The 16,198-nt window shown below is 43.5% G+C and overlaps 1 protein-coding gene and 1 long non-coding RNA gene across 2 annotated transcripts in view; one reads left to right on the plus strand and one right to left on the minus strand.

The window, feature by feature from the left end:
- The window catches only part of F13A1 (coagulation factor XIII A chain), a 217,369-nt gene that overhangs the window by 39,050 nt on the left and 162,121 nt on the right, over positions 1–16,198 (minus strand). The gene's annotated exons all lie outside the window — the stretch shown is intronic.
- LOC310766930 lies at positions 1,023–2,540 on the plus strand. The gene is made up of 2 exons (XR_014550535.1): positions 1,023–1,110; positions 2,306–2,540. It is a non-coding gene; the product is annotated as an uncharacterized lncRNA (long non-coding RNA).

Consider the following 16,198-nt stretch of genomic DNA (forward strand, 5'->3'; position numbering starts at 1 on the left):
GGTCTTTTCCAGGGAGTCTTCTCTTCTCATGAGGTGGCCAAAGTATTGGAGCCTCAGCTTCAGGATCTGTCCTTCCAGTGAGCACTCAGGGCTGATTTCCTTAAGAATGGATAGGTTTGATCTTCTTGCAGTCCATGGGACTCTCAAGAGTCTCCTCCAGCACCATAATTCAAAAGCATCAATTCTTCGGCGATCAGCCTTCTTTATGGTCCAGCTCTCACTTCCATACATCACTACTGGGAAAACCATATCTTTAACTATATGGACCTTTGTTGGCAAGGTGATGTCTCTGTTTTTTCATCTTCCTGGAACAGAGCATCTCTCTTTAGGGTGCATGGTGTCTATTTGCTTGTTTGTATTATTCATATTTATATGCCTCTTTTTCTGTTTAAATGAATCCAGTGTGGCTTACAATAAAAAAGGCTACCTTAAAAAATAATCTGCATGCAAGAACATACATGGCAGCTGGAATCAATACAACAAACAGTCCAAGGTTTTGATAAAAGCAGCAGAAATGCAGATAACTTATTTAAAGCTTTGGAAGGTACCTAAAAGACAGTAATGTTGCTGTCCCACAGTCAGCTTGGTTGGGAGGTCCTGAAACAGGGTGCCACCACTGAAAAGACCCTTCTACCTGTGCCCCATGTGTTTAACCTCTGAAGAAGTAGATCCTAAAGCTTGGGTGAGTTTATATGACAGAAGGAGGTAGTGCTTCAGGTATCCTGGACCCCACTGGTGGTGGAAGGGGGGTGTGCTGGGTGTGGGTCGCCCCGGGTGTCATCCCTGAGGAGGGTGACATTGCCCCCCCCAGGACGCTCTGCCACTGCTGGACCCAAGTCATTTAGGGTTTTGAAGGATCAAAACAAGCACCTTGAGTTGTATGTGGAAAACACAGGATAACCAGTGATGCTCTGTTCAGTATATTCATACCAGCACCAGCACTATTTATCTGCAGTGTTCTGAAGCTGCCATGTTACATGTGTAGCCCCTAAAGAATTCAGTGAGTTCAGAGAATACAGCTGCTAGACTGCCAACTGGGGTCATCCCTAAGGAACATATCTCACCAGCCTTGAAGAATCTGGACATTTCTGAGCACAGTTCAAAGGGCTGGTGCATACCTTTAAAGCCCTCCATGTTTTGTGACCTAGGAACCTGCCAACCTTTTCTTATATATATGAAGATGGGACTAGTGGAAGGGTCTTCTTGACTATGGCACTCAGTTTATCGAATGCTCTCAGCTGAAATGTTTATGGAATGCTTACATTCTTCCTTTCAGTTCTTTCAACTCTGGGTGGACTCCCATGTCTGCAAAGTTTATCCACTTTTGTCAAAAGAAAGCTATAGCCATTTTAATTTTTCCAGTAGTGAACAGGGGGTGGGGACATGACAAATAAACAACCCTAACCCAAATTGGGCAGCCTATGAATCACCTATGAGGCAGGTTATTTCCTGAAGTGTGAATCAGGATCCAAACTTTTATTTCTACTTAGGGTAGGATATAGCATTTTAATAACATTTTAACATAAATACCAAGCTACTTCCATATGGGTTAAATACTAAGCTACTTCCATATAGGTCTCTCTCTCTCTCCCCTACACAGTTGATCCTCTGTTGCAGACTTTTAACTTTTCAATCAACAATATTTATGCCTGGGACCTGTGTTACCACTATTTCAGTTCAGTCTTAATTTTTAAATTTAATGAAACTCAATATGCTGTCAGCTCAACATTTATAAAGGCCCTCTGAGAAAAGGTATACAGTGGTACCTCAGGTTGCATACGCTTCAGTTTACATACGCTTCAGGTTACAGACTCCACTAACCCAGAAATAGTACCTTGGGTTAAGAACTTTGCTTCAGGATGAGAACAGAAATCGTGCAGGAGGCCCCATTAGCTAAAGTGGTGCTTCAGGTTAAGAACAGTTTCAGGTTAAGAACGGACCTCTGGAACGAATTAGGTACTTAACCTGAGGCACCACTGTATATGTAGAGAGAGGGTGTGTGTGTGTGTGTGTGTGAGAGAGAGAGAGAGAGAGAGAGAGAGAGAGATGACAAATGGCTTTTTTTCAGCCGGAACTCACCAGAACTCAGTTCCAGTATCTCTTAGGTGGGTGCCATTGTCATTCTAAGAGAACACGGGAGTTGTTCATGGTGAGTCTGTCACCTCTTTTTCTAGAAGAAAATAGCACTTGGAAAGGGAAGCTGTGTTCAATCTGATACAAGCACCTGAATTTATGACATAACACGATGGTCCCAACACATTTCAAACCCTGTTTGTTTCTCTCTTTCCTTTTGGTAAATGGAAAGTATTTGCAGCACCATCCGGTGAGAAGTTCTCCAGCATGAGTCCGAAAACATGAAGTGCCAATGTTCTGTCAGTCATCCAGAATGCTTCAAGAAATTATTCAAACTGTTCTCTGCTTAGCATTCTCTCACAGCATTGCTGCAAATCTATTTAATAAGTGTTTTAATGAACATATTTCCATTTGGAAAGTGAGCATCAACGCTCAATGGAAGTTAATTAAAATTATGTAAACTGTGACCTTGTGAAGATTAATTGATGTTAGTAAAGCTTAGCTTCCTTCCTTCCTTTTATTTTTTTTTAAATGCAGCTTTCCTGCCTAAATCAACACAAAGCTTTGTTGCAGCTTCTAGGGATACAACACCTGCTTTCTTCTAAGTTGGGTTTTTACTTTTGCAAATACAGAACCTGACCTCAGAAAAAAAAGCATCAGATATTTCAGACTGCAATATAAGACAGAGCGCAGGGAAGATGGATGGATCAACAACTATGCTATGCATACTGTAGAATCGAATATTATCTTAGAGTCATTTGGTGTGCAGAATGTGGCAGTGCTTAGTGCTGGGCTGCCAAGGCTCAAGTCTGCCTGCTATCCACATTTTCTGGCTGGGAAAACTGTCCCCATCTTAATTCTAGGAATTGGTTATAGTGACTCAGTAATAGGCAGAAGCAGTGCCTATTTCAAGAGCTCAAAGTGGCATGCACAGTTCTCTTCCTTCCCATTTTGTCTTCACAACAACCCTGTTGTGGGTCGGTTGGACTGAGTGACTGGCCCAAGGTCACCCACTTCATGGGCATAGTGTAGATTTGAACCCTGGTCTCCCAGCTCCTAGTTCGACATTCTAACCACTGTGCCACACTGACTCTACTCACTGGTACAAAGCATCTGTATCTCTTTCCCCACCAGCCCATGGCAGCCATTTTGTGCTGGCACCCATGACACTTTTATCATAGGGCACCTAATTTTTCGTTTGTTTGTTTAAACCAAAAAATAGCACTAGGAGGGAAATGCATTCTGTACATGCTCATGGCACTCCTTGCTTTATGGAGAAGGATCGTAGTTCAATAACAAAGTAAACCCTTTGCGTGCAGATGGTCTCAGGATCAATCCGTACCCTTTCCAGTTAAAAGAGCCTCAGGTAGCAGAGAGATCTCTGCCCGAATACCTGGGGACCCATCACAATAGACAATTCTGGGTTAGGTGGACCAGAATAAGGCAGTTTAATATGTTCAGCTGCTGGCTAAATGTATCCCATTACGGCTTAGGGCAGGAAGAGACAAAAGTGAAATTAAATTAAACGAACGCCCGTCTCCATGCACCCTCAGTCAGATTTCAGCTTCTGGAACCGGCTTGTCAGAGGAAAAAGAATCGAGTAATGAAGTATTAAAGCTCCGTTCACCTCCCCTTTCAATGTTTTATTACCTTCTAAATGAGGACAAAGTGACCGTAGCAGTTCCAGTTTTTGTCTCTCAGCTGCAGAATCGTGGTTTTAGTGGGATCAAGTGCTCGCTTTATAGAGGCGGATAAATCCAGAGAGCCAGAGGAGAAGAGTCTCTTTGATACCTGGGAGGGATGCTTTTATAGCAAGACAAATCTTGTACATTTAAGAAGCAAAAAGGTTGCGGTAGAAGAATCCTGGTGCAACTTTCTTTAATGCTGCTGTGGACACTCGAACAGTTGCTAGTTACTCACATCATGAAACTTTTTTAAAAAGCTGAAACTCCACCAACTGGCTGTTTTGGCACACAAGAACGACAGAGAAGGCTGCATGCAGACCTCTTTCACCACTTCCCCTTCCAAAGATTTTCTCCTAAGCACCACCAGTGAAACAAACTTGTATAATCTTTTCCTGAACTTGCCGATGGTGTGAAATAGAATTGCAGAGTTGGACGGGTCCCCAAAGGTCTTCTACTCCAACCACCTGCAATAGAGGAATTGCAGATAAAGCATCCATGACAGACGGCCCTCCAACCTCTGCTTAAAAACCTCCAAGGAAGGAGAGGTCTACAACCTCCCCATGACTTCTGACTGTCAGAAAGTTCTTCCTGGTGTTGAGCTGGAATGTCCTGCCTTGTAACTTGAAATGTCTTTTAGTTGACATTTGCAAATCTAAGCCAGTCTCAGACTGGTTCAGTTTTGGGGGGGGGCAGGGCAACCTGCGGCCCCCTGTATATCATTGGATCCCAATACCATCAACCCTGGTGTCAGGCTTCAGGGAATAGGCTTCCTCCCCCGTGGCGGCAAATAAGCAGATCAAACAAAAGGAAATTCTTACCAGTTAGTTTCTTTAATAAACAAGGCGAGAGACTCTCCCTAGAATGGCGGTGCTCCCAGTTAAGGGTAACTCCCCCTTCCGTCCCTATTAATCTACATCACTCCTACGTTTTGTAATCTGAGCTTGTACCCTCTGCGCTTTCTGTTCTGAGACTTTCTGAGCTCGTCTCGACTTTCAGGAGGGTGGTGGAGAAATGCTGTCCATCGACTGTGAATCTGTTAACCCTCTCTCTCCCAGTGTTTCTTCTTCTTCTAGCTGTTCCCCATCTAATATTTCCCAGCTTCTGCCTTCTGAACTATGCCCCTCTGCAAACCACTGTTCCAAATCTATGCTGTCCTCCTGTTCCTGGGAAGACTGAGGATCAGGGGAAGGGGGTGGCTCCCACCATCCCTCCATAGTGCAGCATGGTCCATAGCACCTGGTCAGAGTGAAGAATGGTTGGAAATGATGGGAGCAGGAGTGACCAGTGTGGTGCTGTCCCGTCACCCTCCTGCCTGCAGTGTGGAGATGATGCAAAGGCAGGGCAGATCTACACTGAGGTTGGGGCTACATGGGTGAACTTCCAGAGCCAACTGTCCCTGACCACACTGCCACTCTGCAGTGACATCGCTCCCATCCCTCTGCACTAGCTGCTGCTGTTTAGTACAGGGGCAGCTAGACCTGATGTTGCTCCGATGCTGGCTGGCACTGTTGGAGCTTATAGCTAAGTAGCACACGCCACTGAGCATTATGTGACTGAGTGGAGGTGAGCCCTCTTGTTCTTTCTCTGTGGCCACAAGAAGGTCAGATACTTCACTCCTCAGGGACGTCACCTGTTTTTGAAGAGTTCTCAAAGCTCTGAGATTACACCTGCAAGTTCCTTTAGTGCCCTCTGCAAACATATGTACTTACTTAATTAATTAAGCTCCTAAGCACCTTGTGCACATTTGTCTGCTTCCCTCTCCTTTCCTGGTTATTTGTTCCACTGCCTCTCCCGCCCTCTCTCTAGGGAAAGGAGCTGCTAAAGGTAAGCAGAGATAAGCAACAGAAGAAGAGAAGCAGCCACAGGCTTCGCTGTGTGTTTGCTTAGGACCCCCTCCAGCCTTCAATGCCTGTCTCCAGGGGGAGCTTCAGAATTCGTAACTGTGAGAGCCCGGCTTACTTTGCATTTAGCTCTTTTTGATGTAATGAACATAATACGTAGTCAGGCTCCGACTGTCAATATTGACCGGCCTTATCTCTGCATTTGGGGCAATTCGCAAAATTCGCCTGGGATTGCTGACACGTGGATACCCTGCAAAAAAATATGCATCGTTGTTGTTGTGACAAAGCAGCAGTACAACAGTGAACTTCATGCACTTCCCCTAGCCCATCAGAGATCCATGATAACCACTGAAAGGCACACCGTCGAATTTGTGTGCCAACATAAATCAGACCGCAGTGCAAAATAGTTTGACTGATCTTGCTGTCAGCATACAGAGGTACCCATAGCCTACTGCCTTTGCAAATGACTCCAGTTGTTCTACAACAGATGTCTTAAAAAGAGCTTCTCAAAAGGAAAACGCTCCTAGAAAAAGGCTCCCCTCCCACCAGAAAACTGTCACTATTTGTACTCTAATGTCTGCCAAGGAATCTCATTAGATTAGACAGTCAATATGTCTTCATCTCTTTGAACATAAAATATTGCACAGAAGGCTATTTTCTCTGTTGAGATTCCTGTCTCTTTGTGGGCTGAGAAGAAGAACTACAACACACTGTGGCCAAAAGCCCAATCCACATGCCCAAGTGTGTGTGCGTGCGCACTCAGGAGTTTGTTTGTTTGTTTGTTTGTTTGTTTGTTTTAATTTGTATACTGCCCTTCCTCTAAAGGGCGATTCAAACAAAAAAAAAAACACCACACCAAAAACACAAAACGAGAGCACAAACTACGAAATAAAAACAAACACAAATCAATGACCCCCATCTCCCACAACACACACACACACACACACACACACACACACACACACACACACACTTGTTAAATATCAGGACCATGGATTCAAGCCCCATGTTGGGTATAAAGATTCCTGTATTGCAGGGAGTTTGACTAGATGACCCTTGTGGTCCCTTCCAGCCAGGGCTTCCCCCCCCCCCAGCTGGAACTCACTGGAACGCAGTTCTGCCACCTCTCAGAAGGGTGCCATTGCAATTATAAGAGAACAAGGGAGACTCCTGGCACCTCTTTTCTAAGTGATGATCATCACTTAGTTTGCCCTTTGCCACCAAGGAAGCAAAGGATCATAGAGCTGCAGAGTCAGAAGGGACTCCAAGGTTCATCCAGTCCAACCCCTTGCAATGCAAGCATCCCAACACAAGGTCTCCCATCCAGTTTGAAACCATACCAGACCCTGCTTAGCTTTGCAAATACGCTAGCAGTTTTATTGCTGCACCACTAGGAGTTCCTTTGGATTCCATGCCGGAAGGATCCCTGGCTTGTCAAACTGTGCAGGGAACTGCAACAGGCAGGTTTCAAAAGCCCTTAGCACCTGCACAGCATCTTCCACTGCTGACTTTTGGATCACACTCTCCCGCCCCCTTTTCTTTTTTACAACTCTCAATCTGAAAAGTCCAACTCATAATGTACACAAATATATGGTTTCAGCTTTCTTACTGTTGTGAGATTACTATGATCATCCAAAGCAAACTGCCAACATGAACCGGAATTATTTTACTCAGATTACAATTTTGTTATCAAGGCGTCCCAGGTTTTTGTGAATGACTCTCCTATCCTGGAGTGTTTTATCTGAAGACTCTTAACTGTGAGGCATGTGCAGAGTCTGTGTGCTGCTATTTGTTGATGCTGCTGATGTTGATTTCGTGCCTGAACTATTTTATAACAAGAAAAGCCCTCACTAATTTTACACTTAAGCAGTAGTGAATTGCTAAGAAATCAAATAATGTTTATTTTACCTTGGGTGGTAATTTATTGATGCAAATATAACTCCTTAATTAAATTTGCCATCGTGAAGCCCCACATGAAAGTGATAATCCGTGTGGCTAGGCCCCCCCCTCATTTTAGAGCAATGTCGTGCTATTATTAGGTAAATGGTGCTTATTCAGGACTGCAGAGACAATGAATTATTTCAGTTCCTTATTTCTTCAGGATCCCAGGCGTATTTTCCTTCAAGAAGTTCCATTAATTTGTAATTTCTCATTAAATGATGGTAGCCCGTCATTTCCATTCTGGGAATGGATCCTTTAATCAGTAATATCCAAATCACAGCCTGAAAAATGGTAGGTAGGGAAGCGAAGTAGGGCAGTAGCATTTATCACTAGCACAATCAGTATCTGACACTGCTCAAAAAGTTGATTCGTGCATTATTATTTATTAGAGTTTTTAACCTGCCATATTCCCCAAAGGCAGAGGAGAACCGAGAGCAGCTTTTATAGCCTGATCTGGTTTGTTCAAAACTAGGCTCCATTGAGACCAATGAAACTAAGGCTGCAGCAGCACACCTGTGCACTTTTACATGAGAGTAGGTCCCATGTATATCAGTGTTACTTTCAAACAGAATGAAGGCAAAATTGTGTTAAGTTTTATCTCTGGCTATAACACTATGGCCCCATCTGTAATACACATTTAAAGCAGTATCATGTCATTTTAAGCCGTCATGTTTCCCCCCCTAAGAATTCTGGGAACTATAGGTTGTTAAGAGAGTTGTTAAGTGACCCTCATTTCCCTTAAAGAGCTACAATTCCCAGAGTAGTTTAACAACCAATCCCTCTTCTGTTATGTACTGAGTTGAATAGGATCCAAAAGGCAGCAGTCGGATTGGTCCTAGAACAATAGGATCCAAAATGCAGCAGTCTGATTGGTCCTAGAACAATAGGATTCAGAATGCAGCAGTCTGATTGGTCCTAGAACAATGCAGCAGTATGATTGGTCTGCAGGAGCCACCCAATCCGGCTCCAGATTCAAGTGAATCCACAACCTGATTGGCCTACAGGAGAATTCCGGAATTAGCCAATCACGTGCAGCTCATTGTGTAAATAATGTATATAAAGCAGATACTTTGAGGGGACATTCATTCCTTCTCACCACTATGAGCTGAATAAAGAGCATGAAATCCACTCTCGACTCAGAGTATATTTCATCTTCCAAGGAAACTCTGGGAATTGTAGTTCTCTGAGGGGAATGGGGTTTGCCCTACAGCTCTCAACACGCTCAACAAACTACAGTTCCCAGAATTCTTGGGTTGGAACCATAGCTGCTTAAAGTGGCATGATACTGCTTTAAATGCATAATGCAGATTGGGGCTATGTTGAGTCAGAGAGGCTTTCCAGAGGCATTTTGGGAGAAATAGTGGCTTGCTGGCAGTTTTGGGCAGCAGATCGACCAGTAATGAAAAGAGAGCACACCAAGAAAAATCTGTTGTTCCCGCTGCTGTTGCTCATCGTGGGAAGCCCCTTCCATGGGGCCAAAAAACTCTAAGATTTGCTCCTGCCCTGTGACAACATGGCTGAAAATGCTGGCCCACTTTTTCAGCCTGCAAATGGGGCCACGAAAGTGGGGCAGCGTTTTCGGCAAGGCTTTAAAACAAGCAGATTTGACAAAAGATGCCGGAAGCTTCCTGCAAGACCTTCCCACAAGGATATAAATCCTGCAGCGGGAACATCCTATCAATAAGGGAAGTTGAAAGTCATGCACACATAAAACACTATTAATTCCAAAGGGAAATTAACTCGGTGGGCACAATTCTTCACAGCAATAGGTTTGCTGTTCTTAATACCTCTATGAAGTATAACTCACAATTATTTTAGTTTTAGTACAGCAGTCATCTATTTTAGCCATGATGACGATGGTGTCCTATGTACGTAAAATAAAATATGCATGGAAATGTTTACTATGTGACCTTCTGCTAACAGGTTAGCTTAGGGAAGAAATATATTTGTGATACCTGTATCTTCCGTCAGGGCAGTAATTCAGGGATTGTGGCTTATTTTAGGGTTGAGTTAATGCCTTTCTTCCTCCAACCCCGCTAAGAATGAACCCATGACAAATTGATTTGTTATAACCCAGTTTCAGCGACCACCTTATTTCAAGTTCAGTTACCTAGGAAACCGTAATACACTGGTGGGACAGGCTGTCCGTTTCTGTTCCCGCTGAAACTATTAAAGCACATCAAATCTCCCCTTCCTCCCTAAAAATGTAAACCCAGCAACAACTTCAGTACTTAGTCTGACTCAATAACGTACAGTGCGGTCCTGTGAATATCTACTACTTTTCAATGGAATCCATTTCTAGATCACTGTGTGCAGTGTTTTTTTTCCTTAAAAGTGTTTAGGGCTACTCTTGTTTTGACTCAAGAAAATCACCATTTTATTTATTCAGTCTAAACCACTGAGCCTAGGGCTTGCCGATCGGAAGGTTGGTGGTTTGAATCCCCACAATGGGGTGAGCTCCCGTTGCTCAGTTCCAGCTCCTGCCAACTTAGCAGTTTGAAAGCACGTCAAAGTGCAAGTAGATAAATAGGTACCGCTCTGGCGGGGAGGTAAACGGCATTTCCGTGCGCTGCTCTGGTTTCGCCAGAAGTGGTTTAGTCATGCTGGCCACATGACATGGGAAAAACTGTCTGCGGACAAACATTGGCTCCCTCAGCCTGTAAAGCGAGATGAGCGCCACAACCCCAGAGTCGTTCACGACTGGACTTAACTCTCAGGGGTCCCTTTATGTTTACCTTTTTTAAATACAGTAAATGGACAAAAGTTCAAAGAACATGCATTACCTCAGTATCTGAAGAAGTGTGCATGCACACAAAAGCTCATACCAATAACTAACTTAGTTGGTCTCTAAGGTGCTACTGGAAGGAAAAAAAATATTTTGTTTCGACTACGGCAGACCAACACAGTTGCCTACCCGTAACTAAAGGCATGACGTCAAACTGATTTGGGTTGTTAGTGAGTATGGGAGAAGGTGAATACCTCCTTACCACCAGAAATGCATTGTAAAATTTTCCACATTTTTTCCCTGCATTCAAATGCTTCTCTCCCTACGCTGTAAGGTTTTCTCGGTGGGGAAAACAAAGTTTCCTGCAGACTCAAAACCCAGAGAAGGTGCTAGAATGATCTCAGGGAAATTGCCCTTTATAAGGCTTTCTGCAGAAACTCACCTTGACTTTCACAGGCTTGTTTTGTTATTCAGAATTATGTTCTGTATAATAATTCATCTGTAGCACCACCGAGAGGAGCTAATTTATCCTTTCCTCAAAATAATGTTCAGTAGAAATAAGCTGTCACTGAAAATACCAGGCATTTCACACCATTTTTGCCTTCAAGGGCTAGGCAGAAGAGCGATACTTTCAGGCTAGAAAAGTCAACATTCCAGGGGGGTTGCTGTTCCTCAGTTCTCCTTCTGATTTTGGGAGATTTGTGTGTTTTTAAAAATGTTGCATTATTTGTAAGCTATCCTGGAAGTCCTCTCTCTCTCTCTCTCTCTCTCTCTCTCTCTCTCTCTCTCTCTCTCTCCTTCCCTCCCTCTTTCCGATTCATTTAAGCCAGGGATGGTAAGTCTCTGGCCCTCCAGATTTTGTTGGACTCCCAACTCCAATCAGCCTCAACCACGATGGCCAATTTCATGGCCCTTCAGATGGGTGAGCCCACAAACCACTGCAACTGGGAGTCAAACCTGGACAAAGAGTGAGACCTACTCACTAGGAATGTATAAACTAGGGCAGTTTTCTCCCTTATTAATCTCTAATCGTGTGTGTCTGTGTGTTGTTAATGAGGAATCAGACTTAAAACAAAAATCTCTGGCATGCTGGTGTCCCACTGGTACCTTAGAACTTTGTTTTTTTTTTTTTTTAAATAATATTTATTGAAGTTTCCAAAATACAGAAAGAGAAGAAAAGAAATTATGAAGATACATTCAGAACCTTATTTTCAAACATCCACTTTCTGGGACTCCCCCCTTCCCCCACCCCTACTGTATTCCCCTTTCATATTGTTGTTTCCACAAGTTCTATTTCTGATTTAAAGCACAATTTATATACCCCATTGTTCAAATTTAAATTTATACAAACCTTATGCAACACCCTTGATAAAAAAAAAAAAAAAAAAAGCAAAAGATCTCTCCCCATAGCCCACCCCCTTTTCTTTCCACAATGTCCCCCTTTTTTCCCATTAAAGTAAAAGCACACAGAATAAAAGTATAAAAAAAATAAAAAATATATTAGAAAAAAGAAAACCAATTCAGAAAATAGTTGCAAGCCTTTGGATTCTAATTCTCCCTCCCCTTCCCCGGTTTAATTTCCCTTATCCTCCAATCTATGTTTCCAGCCTGGAAATCTTAAGTCCATCAATCCCATTTTTCCCCCAACTCCTTGCAGAATTATTTCCCATTTCTAGGATTACTTTCTTTAAAAATTAATTCCTAAATCTTTAAAAATGTCAAATTATAAAATTCCCCCCATTGTTCTTTCAAGGTTATAGTCCAGCTTCCTCTTGTTCCGCTGCTAAAACTTTCTTATTCAGAAGTTTAGTAACTCTACATGGGTTGTTGTTATTCAGGAACAAAAACTTGCGTTCAGTCCCTTCCTTCTTCAGTAAGGTATTCTGTTGTCTCCTTTTAGTCTAAACACCCTGTAGACAAGATTCAGTTTCCGTTTTGCAGCTTTCCCAGGAGATAACCAGTTCTGTGAAATTCCGGAGTGTTGTATTTTTCCCGGCTTACGCCCATCTTTGTAATGTCCCGAAACTCCTCTAGGGGGGTTGTTGTAACTTTGTTTCCAAAAATCCGATTGTTCTCCGTATTTTCGCCATTTTGTATTCAAGTCTTAACAAATTATATCAAGTTGTAACAAATTTGACCAGCAAGGTCCTTGTAATAAAATCCTCTTTAATATTCCGACTTTGACAGCTACTTTGACAGCTGTCAAAATCACCGGCTCTTTTCACCAGGCTCACTCCTCAATCGCCCCGGTTCCCAGGGAGGGGGGTGCATTTTCCTTCTCCTTCAATTCTTCCTCCAGCACAATTCTTGTACTTTCCCATCATGGAATTCTTAATTTAGCAAAGATACCGTTCTTTTTGGGCCTTGGCTTCCCAATCCTTGTTTTAAAATGTCTACAATAGGGAGGGGGACTGACTTCCTTTTTAGATCCCCCCCCGCTCGTCTCAAATCCCAAAAATTTTTCTTCTTTTAAACCCGATTTCCAATTTACTCACGGGTTGTTGTTAAAAGTCCAAATTCTCAATGGAAGAAGTCAGCGCTCTCCGCCGGATGGCATGCGGCTTCGCTCGGCAGGGATGGCAGAGGACTCAAAGCACCACGCTTCTCCCCGGCACCCGATCCGTAGCCTTTAAAAAGGCTCCTTCACGAGTCGGGAGGGCGCTAGCGGTGCTAGCCGAGTCTCCAAGTCCACGGCCCCCGTGGCCGTGGTTTCTAAGGGTCCCCGCATCGCCGGTGCGGTAAAACCCAGCCCCTGCCGAGCCGGCTCCCTCCGGAGCTCGGAGGGAGTCCGCCATTCGGCGATGGCGCCAACCCGGAAGTCCCGGTACCTTAGAACTTTGACATCTTCCATCCTGGGTTGCTAAGCAGCAGGTCAAGCCACAGCTTACCTTTCCCTCCATCGTAGAAGCCAGGCCATGAGCCAGGCTGCACACAGGTACTGTTGCACAGATGAAGCAAGAAGCCTGTGCATTGGGCATTGAAGGCATTAAAATGCAAAGACCATTTCCAAATAAATCCCCAAGTGCCAGGGGAAATTCTGAAAAGGCTTCTGTGCTATTTAACACCCCCATTCCCCACCCCCACCCCGATTCACTTCTCAGATGTCAGTCCAGCAGAAAACCAGTAGGTTCAGCATTAGGAGTATTAACACAGATTGTTCATTGTTGAAATAAAAAAATTAAGGTCTTATATAATAAATGTTCATAAATGTACCAAGCAAACACGTACATAAATATATAAACAACATGTCTGAAGCAGCACAGGAAAACAGCCATGAAGCCATTTTGGCAGTTAACCTGCCAGACATTTTGGCAGGTAACCTGCCAGACAGGAGGTAAACAACGCATTCAGATTTCTGGTAAACAATGCACTCAGATTTCTGTTGTAGACCACCCCTTTCTGTGATGTAGGTATGATGTGTATGATGTGTCTGGGGGGTGGTCGTGAACTCCAGGGCAGGCAATTTAAAATGTCTATATAAGGGCGGGCACACCTGGGTTCTGGGTCTTCCTCCTTCTCCTGCATGTGAAGGGGGCACCCTATTGCAACAGTTCAATAAAGATCAGGCTTACGAGCTGCTTTGCATCTCAGTATTCTCTGGTTGGCCTCTGTTATTTTCTCTGACCGATGGAGAACCTGCAAAGGACTCTATAAGGGCTCTTGTGTCCCCCCATAAGGGCATAAGGGCAGATTTTCATTTATTACATTGTGATTACTGTCTGCACAGCATTACTCCTCCTCTTTTAGCAAAATGTCTTGTAGTCAGCACTAAAGCAGCAAGAGGGTATTGTTGTTGTTTTTCTTATTGGGTTATAATTTTTTGTGTTTTTATACTGTAAGCCACCCTGTGTTCCAGACTCTCCTCCAAGTGTCCCTATTTTCCAGGGATGTACCTGATTTAGAGAAGACGTCCCAGTTTCTGATATGATCTTGGAATGTCCTGGTTTTCCTTTGGAAGTTCCTATTTTCATTGGAGAAATGCTGGAGGGTATGGAGTTATCTGACCTCTAAGCCGTCTGAAGGCAATCCTGCATAGGGAAGTTTTTTTAAAAAAATGTTTAATGTTTTCTTATGTTTTTATATATGTTGGAAGCCGCCCAGAGTCGCTGGATCAACCCAAAAAGATGTCTGGGGTATAAATAGTAAAAACATGATTATGGGAATGGGACGTCCCTATTTTCATTGGAGAAATGTTGGAGGGTATGGTGTTCCTTGGAATAAGGGTGGTATTTAAATGTAATCAACAACAACAATTGGAAACACCCCAATTCTGCAACAAAGAAGCTGCACATTCAAAGTGAGCAAGTGTACTTTTTAAATATTTATATTTTATTGAAAAAGAAGAAGAATATGGTCCATAATCGTTTATTTGAAGCCTGTTAATAGTGCTTTGGTGTTGAAATAATAATAATATACAGGCTGATTTTGCTAAGAAGACTTTGTTATGTTTCATATACAGTGGTACCTTGGGTTACAGACGCTTCAGGTTACATACGCTTCAGGTTACAGACTCCGCTAACACAGAAATATTACCTTGGGTTAAGAACTTTGCTTCAGGATGAGAACAGAAATCGTGCAGAGGTGGCTCAGTGGCAGCAGGAGGCCCCATTAGCTAAAGTGGTGCTTCAGGTTAAGAACAGTTTCAGGTTAAGAACGAACCTCCAGAACGAATTATGTTCTTAACCCGAGGTACCACTGTATAGATTTGGCTGTGTTCTTCTGGTTTCTTTCTTTCTTTCTTTCTTTCTTTCTTTCTTTCTTTCTTTCTTTCGTAGACAGTCTTTGATGTAGCTTTTCATTCCATTCTCTCTGGTGACAATATGCAAGAACAGGAGAGAAGGCAGCAGTCATCTAAGGTGAGCCTATGGAACAAAAGGGCAATAAACATCCCCCTTTCCCCTGCTGAGTAAAAGCAAGGGGACTGCAGGGAAGGTAGAGTACAGCACAGTTGCTTCAAAACATTCTTTCCGCTTCCCTTAAAAACCCTCTAATGGAAGGTTTCGCTTGAAAATTAGATTGGCTGCAGTCCTATACATACAAACCTGGGAGCAAGCCTAATTTCACACCGTGGGACCTGTTTCTCAGTAGTCATGGGTTGGGTTGTGCTGCTACACTCCAGATTAACCAAGTGTACATCCAACAAACGTATAGAGTATGTTTGCCCATGAAACTTCTGGGCAGACCTGAGACGATTGACTCATCCCGAAAACGAATGGAGTGATTCAAAAATCCTAGCACAGCAGCAGTCCAGTAGCCTCGGCATGGGATGTCTGGAGTGATGGAATTCAAAAGGACATCAAATGTCAAAACTCCCCTATGAGCTAAGGTTGCAGCCTTTGGGGCTTTTGAGCTCAGAGAAAACACAAGTAAGAGGCGACATGACAGAAGTTCATAAGGTTATGCATGGCGTAGAGGAAGTGGATAGAAAAATGTTTTTCTCCCTCTCTCATAGCACAACAACTCGTGGGCATCCAATGAGGCTTGACTGTGAGGCCTGGAAGACCTGCTCCCTGCCACACAGGACTTTTTCCACCTTGGAGGGCAGGGCCCTGACTGACTCCAGCTACAAAAGCTGAGGCTGTTGGGTGGGGTGTTCTTTGGGGAGTTTGTTGGTAGGGTTTGTTGTTGTTCTCATTGGTATTACTTTTTGTATCTTTTAGTTTTTGAATTCTGTGGAAATGTTTATAACTACTTTTGTTGTGTTTGTAGTTATGTAATTTTCAGATGTTGAAATAGGTAAAAGGTAAAGGACCCCTGGACGGTTAAGTCCAGTCAAAGCCAACTATGGGGTTGCAGCGTTCATCTCACTTTCAGGCCGAGGGAGCTGGTGTTTGTCCACAAACAGCTTTCCAGGTCATGTGGCCAGCATGACTAATCCCCTACTGGTGCAACAGAACACCATGACATAAGCCAGAGTGCACGGAATCACCGTT

This window comes from Podarcis filfolensis (assembly GCF_964270895.1).
Source record: "Podarcis filfolensis genome assembly, chromosome: 7".
In the NCBI taxonomy this organism is placed as follows: domain Eukaryota; kingdom Metazoa; phylum Chordata; class Lepidosauria; order Squamata; family Lacertidae; genus Podarcis; species Podarcis filfolensis.